Source organism: Lolium rigidum, chromosome 4 (genome assembly GCF_022539505.1).
Source record: "Lolium rigidum isolate FL_2022 chromosome 4, APGP_CSIRO_Lrig_0.1, whole genome shotgun sequence".
NCBI classification, from domain to species: Eukaryota; Viridiplantae; Streptophyta; class Magnoliopsida; order Poales; family Poaceae; genus Lolium; species Lolium rigidum.
This window is the reverse complement of record NC_061511.1, coordinates 137641408-137651708: the sequence shown is the minus strand read 5'-3', so window position 1 is coordinate 137651708 and position 10301 is coordinate 137641408.

Here is a 10301-nt window from a genome sequence, read left to right as displayed (position 1 = left end):
CCACATCTACCCCAAGCACACTGCCATCCCTCGCTGGAGCCGCCGTAAGCCCTTCGACCCCCTACCGCCGCCGCCAGAGCGTCGGGTTCTCGTCGTAGACGACGATGAACCTGCGCCGTTGATCTGCCATCTAATCCAACGCCTCACGTTAAAACTTACCGCTTCGGCGTTTAAGAGCCGCTGACAGGCGGGACCCTCTGTCAGGCAGCCCGCGCATCACTGGACCGTGGCTGGGCTGGCTTGGGCCGTTTAATTTGAATCTGGCCCAGTAGTTTTTCCCGCCGGCCTTTTAATTCAAACCTAGATTTAATTAATTCCAAATGATTTTGAATACTGCCTCCACTTTGAAATTCAATAGATTTAAATTGGCTACACCAAATTTAATGAACTTTATCTTGTTGGAAAGCTAGTGAAATTATCTACAACATGCCACTGGTCCCATGACCAGATTCTTAGTAGAATTAATTGGATAAAAATAACAAGGCAGGGACTTTTCCCTATTCAAATAATTATTAAAAATCAACCAAAATAGATATTAAGTTAATTCCAACTCTAATAGCTCACATTTGACTTACACTAATTGTTTATGCAATAAAATGGTGTGGTCACTTTGCATGATCATGCCCTAGTTTAATTAATGGATAATATGGCTAGTTTAATTAGTTGATATTGTCCAAAACTATTAAAGTAAATTATGTGGAGTCTTATACTTCATTTAAACTTGTCTCACATGAATTCATGGGATGTTTGGACCCCTGGTCCAAACTCTCTTATATGAATTACTTGAGATTCAAATCATATGTAGTATATTAAATGAGATGAGGTGATCTACCTCAATTAAATCATTTTCTCAAATGATGAAGATGAACATTTGACTTAGGTCAATATAAGTTCATATATGATTGTTTGAGAAATTAAATCTTAAGAAGATTTCAATGAGAGGAAATTATTTCTCAAGCACCCTATGGAAACTATCATTTACATATTAAATACAAAGAAGTGAATTCTATTTAAGTAACACAACCCATGCACCCTAGTTAAATTATTTGTGTGCATAGAATAGTTTGTGTGTTTATATGTGATATATGGAATAGCCATTGAATTAGTGAGTAATTATACTCGTATGCAAATTTAGACGCTAGCACCGGAGAGTACACCGAAGAAGAAGGTTGCTACCAAGAGGAGGAGGAGGAACAGTTTGAGAACTACCAAGGCAAGCTAATATTCTTGCAAAGTGCAAAGCCCCTTGGGGCAAGGCACCATGATTCTTATCTTTTCTTACATAAGCCTATCCCAAGTTTTTTTACTTTACAAGTTTTACTTGTTGTTTTCCAAGAGTTACTTTTATAGTTAACTTTGGTCAAAGTAAAGGATGGTGACTAGAGTAGTAGACTCAATCAAGCAAAGCAAGATAGCACCCCTCATGATTTAGAGCTAGTGCTAATATAATAAAACTTGACTACTCTAGATGGGAACAATGTGACTTGAAATGAATTTGAAACCTTGGAATGATGAAGCATTCCATTGAATGAATTTTGAAGGTGAATATGACAAAGAGAAGATGGTGATTTTTGATAAAACATGATGTTGGTTTGAATGCGATACCTTTCCAATTATTAAGTACCCCCACAATACCAAATTATGGGTAGGGCTTAACTGGAAGTTTATGCATCTTAGTATGGGTTCCCTCTGAACACACGTCATAGGGGTTACGCTTGAGGCTGCCTCCGTTGTTGAGAAATGATGTGAAATTGAGGTGAATTGTACGGCCAAGCCCTCGTGCAGTTCCTAGTGTTGACAGCTTGGTCTTCACCGGGAGGCCAAGCTCATGGGGAGAGGTGCTCATACTAGGATTTGTAAGTGAAAGGTTATGGTTGATGATCCGCGTATCGTGTTACGATGATTCGGGGTAATCCCGACGGATGAAATCAAATGTTGTGGCACAAGTGTGCAACCTCTGCAGAGTGTCAATCTATTTGAATAGCCGCGTCCACGGTTACGGACGGTTGGAAAGGCCATACAGTTTCCGATGTCATATCTTTGAAAATGATGTTGAAAGATGATGGTGAAATGACTTGTGGTGAATTGAATTGAAATCACCACTTGAATGGTGGGAATGACACTAATGTTCCCACTTGAGTTAGTTAGCACTTGAATAAGCTTTTCTCAAATATTGTGAACTAAAACTAGCTTTATGCAAATAAACTAGAGCTTACCGAACCATACTAGAATGTCTAGCACTTACATTAGTATTAGTTTGCGAGTACTTAAAGTACTCACGGCTTTGTCCCTGGCTATTCAAATGGCCAGAGTATGAAGATGAACAAGGAGATGACCAGCAGGACGCCTACGACAACTAGGAGTCTTCCGACGTCAAGCGTTGGCCTGTGGACTAGAGAGTCCTTGTATCTTACGCTTCCGCTATGAACTATGAACTTGTGTTTGTTCGTTGATCGATAGATCAACTATTCGTGTAATATGGATCATGTGATTCCAAATTTGTAAGACTTATGGTTTGTAATGAATGATGACTGTGATACTTAACTATTATGCCTCGCAACAACAATATTCCCGGGATTGCGATGTATGACATAATAGGCATCCGGACTTAAAAATCTGGGTGTTGTCCTTACCTCCCTTTTTGACGCAGTAGCAATGATGGAAACGCTTGCACGCGACGCACTCGACGACGTCGCCACCATGCCGGCCATGGCGCTCTACCCTTCCCTGGAGCCTATAAAAGCAGCACCCCTCGCCTTGGAAAGCCTTACACCACTTAGCAGCATCCCTCTCTCCCTCCTAGAGCTCTCCTCTTCCCTCCTCGCCGCTCCACGACGCCAGAAGCTCGCCGGCGTGCACCCGGCGACATCCTCAAGGCCGCGCCATTTTTTTGCCACCATAGCCACCGAGCCCTACACCAAAGTTGAAGCCCTTGAAAATACCCGTCCAACGAGCCCAACCTCACCTTCATCCGAGCTCCGAGGTGAGAGATATTGACCCTGCAAGTTCTCAGGTTCGGGAGGAAGACGACGGCCCAGCGCCGTCGGATCCCGATCCAGCGCCCCGCATGCTCTGCCCGCGCGCTGCGTGCATGCGCCATGAAACGTGGCCCAGGCCGCATGCTGGGCCGGCCCAACTTCGTTCCCGCCCCTGTTTGAATTCAAATTTCGTTTTAACTTTATTTCAGCTAGATTGCTTACTGGTACCTTGCTAGAATTTAAATATCTCCAAATCTACTCGGCCAAATTTGAGGAAATTTATATTTTTGGAAATCTTATGAAAATAGCTATCCAACCCCATTGGTTTTAACCCTAGATCTTTTGTAGAATTAAAGTATTAAAAATAACAAGGCAGGGACTTTTCAGATTTCAAACAATTATTAAAAATCAACCATAAGTGATTTTGAGTTGATTCCAACTCTCATAAATCACATTTCACATTTTATAATTGATTATGAATAAACATGTCATGGTTGTTTCATATGATCATGGTCTAGAGCAAAATAATGGCTACGTGGCCATTTCTAGTCCATCTAAATTGTCCAAATTTTTCTATTAAAGGGTATGAGAGGTATCCCTCTCATTTAAATCATTGCCTTGAGTATTTCAACAGGGAGAAATAACTTTGATGCAAAGAAACTCATACTTGATTACTTGATGACATTAATGGTTACATAGTAGTGTTGAAATTGCATGGGGAAAAATACCTCATTTAAATCATTTCAAAATGTTGAAATTTAAACCTATGAGGTGTAGCACCTCATTTAAATCATTTTCCCAAGTAAGGTGAAGTAAAGTGATGACCCTAGTCATGGTCTCATCTTTGCTTACTTGAGGATATTAAATCAAATAGGATTTAAATTCAATGAGGTATAGAACCTCATTTAAATCATGTTTCTCAAAGGATAAGTGTGAAGTGTTGACCTTGGTCAACATGTGATCATACATTGTTATTTGAGGAGATTAAATCTTAACAAGATTCAATGAGAGGAAATTATTTCTCCAAACTAAAGAGAAACCCTAATCCACCTTTCAATGAGAGGAAATTATTTTCCCAACACTAAGTAAGGAAACCCTAGCATAATTTTGGGTAGCAATGTTAAGTGATGATGCTAGATCATTTGTGTGAGCCATTAAGGCTAAGTAAGTCTACTTAAGTATTGTTTGGTGATTGTATCCTCGTATTCGTTTATAGACACTAGTACCGGAGACTATCAAGAAGAGGAGGTCTTCTACCAAGAGGAATAAGAAGAGAACTTTGATCACTACACCAATCAAGGCAAGCTAGACTATTGCAAGCTAATATTTCCCATGTGCAAGTTAACCCTTGCAACCCCTACCATACCAAGTTACTAGTGCAAAATACCATGGCACTAGTATTGGTGTTTCAAGTCTTACTTATCCAACCCCAAGTTTTTACCTTGCCTTACTCTTTACTTTGTTTATCAAAGTTTACTTATTGTATTCTTACTTAGTGTCTAAGTATAGAGTATTACAGGAAGTGTCACACTTAGCTTAGCAAGCAAAACTATGGTAGCACCCCTCATGACTAGTTGCTAGTGCTAAACTAAAATTGACTACTCTAGTTGGGAACTTGTGAAAACCAATGACTTTGAAAACCTTGGAATGAGGAGTCATTTCTATTGAAAGATTTTGGAGGTGAATGTGACTTGTGAATGACTTGGTGAAATTTACCAAAAACTGATGGTTGGGTTCGGATGCGATACCATTCCAATTTTTGAGTACCCCCACAATACCTGATTATGGGTAAGGCTTAACTAGAAACTTATGTGCCTTAGTATGGGTTCCCTCTAAACAAGCGTCATAGGGGTTATGCCGAAAGATTCCTCCACAACAAAAGAAATGACGTGAAATGAGGTGAATGTACGACCCAAGCCCTGTGCAGTTCCCGGGATAACAGTTGGCTATCACCGGGAGGCCAAACTCATGGGGAGAGGTGCCTATACTAGAGTTTATAAGTGAAAGGTTATGGTTGATGATCCGCATACTGAGTTATGATTATTCAGGGTTATCTCTGACGGATATAATCAAAAGTTGTGGCACAAGTGTGCAACCTCTGCAGAGTGTAAACCTATTCGAATAGCCGTGTCCATGGTTACAGACGATGGGAAAGGCCATACTGTTCCCTCATCAGAACTTTTCCAAAAATATGAATGGTGACTTGTGACTTGAGTTTGAAATGTGACTTTGACTTTGAATTACAATAGAGTTGTGGGAATGACACTAATGTTCCCACTTGAGTTAAGTTAGGCAAATGAGGAGTCTTTATTTATTTAACTACTTATGAAATAAAACTGGCTTTATGCAAATGAAATTAGAGCTTAGAACCCTCTTACCATAGTTGATAATACTTACCCTAGTATTAGTTTCCGAGTACTTTAAAGTACTCATGGCTGTGTCCCTGGCTATTCAAATGGCCAGACTATGAAGAAGAGCCCCAGTACCAGGATGAAGGACAACAGGACGTCTACGACAACTAGGACCACTCCCGACGTCAACGGCTGCTCGTGGAACAGATGGACCACAACCTCTACTTCGCTTCCGCTATGTGTTTTGTAATAGGATCTCTAGATCCTCTATGTTGTATTAAGACTGGATCATGTGATCCTTTGTTGTAAGACGATTATGGTATGTAATGAATGATGTGTTGTGATATCAATCTATTATGTCTCGCAAAAACAATCTTCCTGGGATTGCGAGGTACGGCATAATAGGCATCTGGACTTCAAAATCCGGGTGTTGACAAGTTGGTATCAGAGCCATTGTTTGACCTTAGGAGACCCTAGTTAGAATGGACGTCTGAAAAACTTAGTTTTTAAAACCAATAAAGTGAATATTTATGAAAACTTATTCTCCCTCTTACATTTGAGATCTTTTCCCAAAAAGAGAAAACCATGCTCTATTTTTCTTTTACTACTACCTAAAACTTTGACACACTACTCACTTCTCTAACTTACTCATCCTAATTCTTCACAGATGGAGTACACCTGCAAGTCCTATCAGCTTGGCCACGGAGGAAACCTAATGTTCGAAAAAAGAGTTGAAGCAACTAGTTGAATACTTAGGACGCCCGCATCTTTTGCCAAGTACATTACCCGTGAAGACGAAGAATCCACCCTGAAGAATAGTATCACTAAAGCACTTGAGTAGGTGTGATTTTGTATCAGGATCCCCTTGTATCGTAGAACGAATGAATGGTTCTTCAAACCAACGGTGTGTTAGATTTGTAATGTGTGATGTTTGGTATGAATGAAAAAGTGTTGTTGGTTTTTACCCCCGCAACACTACTCAAGTTTTCAAGTTGTGAACTTTCTAAACTTTAACCAAACAAACCATAGAAATTTCTCTCTTATCTTATCATCTACCTCATTGTTCAGATGGCCCCTCCTACCCGCAACAACCCCCGTGCCCAGGCCAACCAGATGCACATTGAGCACGCCAAGATGACTGACACCATCAACATCCTTGCAATGGAGCGCAAGGCACTTCGCCATCAGCACGCAAAGAAGGACTACATCATTGCTCGCCTCCGCGTGAGGATAGCATCACTGGAGCAGCTCATCCCAATACCCAACCATGCCCCCGGAGACAAGTCCACCGTGACTTGCTATGAATGTGGTTTACTGGTCATTACTCTAATAAATGCCCGATGAAAGCCGTCAACAATGCCCCAAGGACTGGAAGCAATGCTGTGCCCCTTACCTCAGGAGACAAGTCAACTGTGACCTGCTATGAATGTGGAATCCAAGGTCACTACTCCAATGAGTGCCCCAAGAAGCTTGCCAAGACTGCCCCCAATACCGCTGCACCTGCCCAGCAGCAGCGCTGTGTCGCAACTGGAAGGAAGTTTGCCCCAAACTACCCGAACAACCGCAACGGTCGTTACTACCGCATGAATGCAACAGAAGCACAAGAAGCACCTCAGTCCATGCCAAGTATGTTTTCCTGTTAATCCAATTGCCCAATCTCTCTTAGGACCTAACTTTTCATAAAATCTCGGGACGAGATTTGTTTAAGGGGGAAGGGTTTGTAACACCCCAACTTTTTGAAAAAATAAATACAATTTCCAATTAATCAATTTTGAGGGTTAACAAAAACTTTTCTATTTCAAAACCCTTTTCTAGTGTGTGAATGAATGAAATGCTTATTAGTGACATAAATGTGTTTTAAAGTGTTTCAATTTGTTTCTAAGCCCTAACCATGCAAGTAGGAAACAAAGAGAAACAATTTAGAAATAAAATAAAATAAAAAGAGAAGCACATATAAGCCTATGGCTATATTTAAAATTGAATGTCTATGCCATGTTTTACTTTGATAGATGGTTTTAAAAACATTAATAAACCCTACCTATAATCACCAACTCAATTCCAAAGTGAAACAAAAAGAAATTAAAAATCTTCCATAGAGCTAAATATGGGTATTTGGCCAATTTACAAAATGAATCCTACGACATATATTTTTGGTTTGCAATGCTTGAGAACCACTCTATACCATTGCATCTTCACACAACACCTTTGGAAGCAAAGCAAAGTCAAAAAAATCAAAAGAAAAGTGAAAAACCCTAATGCATATGGTAATGGTCAAAATCTGCCAAAATAAAATGTTACCCACTTTGAGCCCTAGTATCAAGAAATTCTCAAACCAAACCCTGCCAACTCTTTGCACCTCATCCAAGACCTCATCAAGATGAACATTTTTCGTGTTGACCACTTTGACCAGATCATTGACCATTGCTCCAGATAGTCAAGCCAAGATGCCACTTTGAAACAGATTCTAGATTCCCTCCACTTTTTGAATTTTTACCGAACCTCTCCAAATTTCAAACCAATGCCACACATTGGTGCCCAATATCATTTAGAACACAACTATGCAGCCATTTTTCCAAAATTAAACACAAGGGAGGTCATTGCTTTGGAAATGGGAGGTACACATAAAGTGAAATGGATGTACAACCACTTTACCCTCACTTTTTGCTTTTCCCCTCTCTCTCCCTTGTCCTTCTTGATAGTACACCATGTACCCTCAAGGCACATCAATGAGGTGACACCACCTTGGCCATGATCACCACCTCAAGCATGCCACTCATTTGCATGTACCACATATGCTTTTCACTTTAATCAATGGTGCACACCTCTAGCCCTCTCCCACCTTGCACCCTATGTCAAATACCATCATCACACCTCAACCAAGCTTGCAGCACTCATAGACCAAGAAAATGATGCAAAGAGGACCATGCCAAGCCCATGCCATTGATGTAGACCTCACCATGCCACCACTTGCCCTCATCCTTCTCTGGTCACCCTCACCATGTCAAATGAACTCACCTTAGCCTAGTGATCATCACCAAGCCAGAGTTGACCCAAGGAGAGCCCTGCACACTCCAATGCCACCCCATGTCAGCCATGTGAGCACCATCATGTCACCACTACCCCTGGACCTCTCCTCCCCTATGACCATGTCACATAGCTTCACTTTTACCTGCTGATCGTGCTAGACACGACCCTTGGTGGAGGAAAGCAAGACTTGACCCAAAACAAGCATGCCATTGCACATGATCACAAACCCAGGGACACCACCAACCCCACGCGTGCACACTGCAACCCAGCACCTCCCCTGCGCCACCAGTACCTCCTCACCCCCACACACATGCAAGACATGGCCATAGGCCCGCACGCGCGCCAGGACGGCGACACGATGCGACGCCCGCAAGGATGCCGACGTCGGCCTCGACCTCGTGCGCCCTGCACACGACGCCTGCGAGCCTGCCACTGCGCACGCGTCCTCCCCTACTCCTTACCTCCCTTTTTGACACAGTAGCCATGATGGAAACGCTTGCACGCGACGCGCCCGACGACGTCGCCACCATGCCGGCCATGTCGGTCTACCCTTCCCTGGAGCCTATAAAAGCAGCACCCCTCGCCTTGGACAGCCTCACACCACTTAGCAGCATCACTCTCTCCCTCCTAGAGCTCTCGTCTTCCCTCCTCGCCGCTCCACGGCGCCAGAAGCTCGCCGGCGTGCACCCGGCGGCATCCTCAAGGCCGCGCCATTTTTTTCCACCATAGCCACCGAGCCCTACACCAAAGTTGAAGCCCTTGAAAATACCCGTCCAACGAGCCCAACCTCACCTTCATCCGAGCTCCGAGGTGAGAGATATTGACCCCGCAAGTTCTCAGGTTAGGGAGGAAGACGACGGCCCAGCGCCGTCGGATCCCGAGCCAGCGCCCCACATGCTCTGCCCGCGCGCTGCGTGCATGCGCCATGCAACGTGGCCCAGGCCGCATGCTGGGCCGGCCCAACTTCGTTCCCGCCCCTGTTTGAATTCAAATTTCGTTTTAACTTTATTTCAGCTAGATTGCTTACTGGTACCTTGCTAGAATTTAAATATCTCCAAATCTACTCGGACAAATATGAGGAAATTTATATTTTTGGAAATCTTATGAAAATATCTATCCAACCCCACTGGTTTTAACCATAGATCTTTTGTAGAATTAAAGTATAAAAAATAACAAGGCAGGGACTTTTCAGATTTCAAACAATTATTAAAAATCAATCATAAGTGATTTTGAGTTGATTCCAACTCTCATAAATCACATTTCACATTTTCTAATTGATTATGAAAAAACATGTCATGGTTGTTCCATATGATCATGGGCTAGAGCAAAATAATTGCTATGTGGCCATTTCTAGTCCATCTAAATTGTCCAATTTTTTCTATTAAAGGGTATGAGAGGTATCCCTCTCATTTAAATCATTGCCTTGAGTATTTCAACAGGAAGAAATAACTTTGATGCAAAGAAACTCATACTTGATTACTTGATGACATTAATGGTTACATAGTAGTGTTGAAATTGCATGGGGAAAAATACCTCATTTAAATCATTTCAAAATGTTGAAATTTAAACCTATGAGGTGTAGCACCTCATTTAAATCATTTTCCCAAGTAAGGTGAAGTAAAGTGATGACCCTAGTCATGGTCTAATCTTTGCTTACTTGAGGATATTAAATCAAATAGGATTTAAATTGCATGAGGTATAGAACCTCATTTAAATCATGTTTCTCAAAGGATAAGTGTGAAGTGTTGACCTTGGTCAACATGTGATCATACATTGTTATTTGAGGAGATTAAATCTTAACAAGATTCAATGAGAGGAAATTATTTCTCCAAACTAAAGAGAAACCCTAATCCACCTTTCAATGAGAGGAAATTATTTTCCCAACACTAAGTAAGGAAACCCTAGCATAATTTTGGGTAGAAATGTTAAGTGATGATGCTAGATC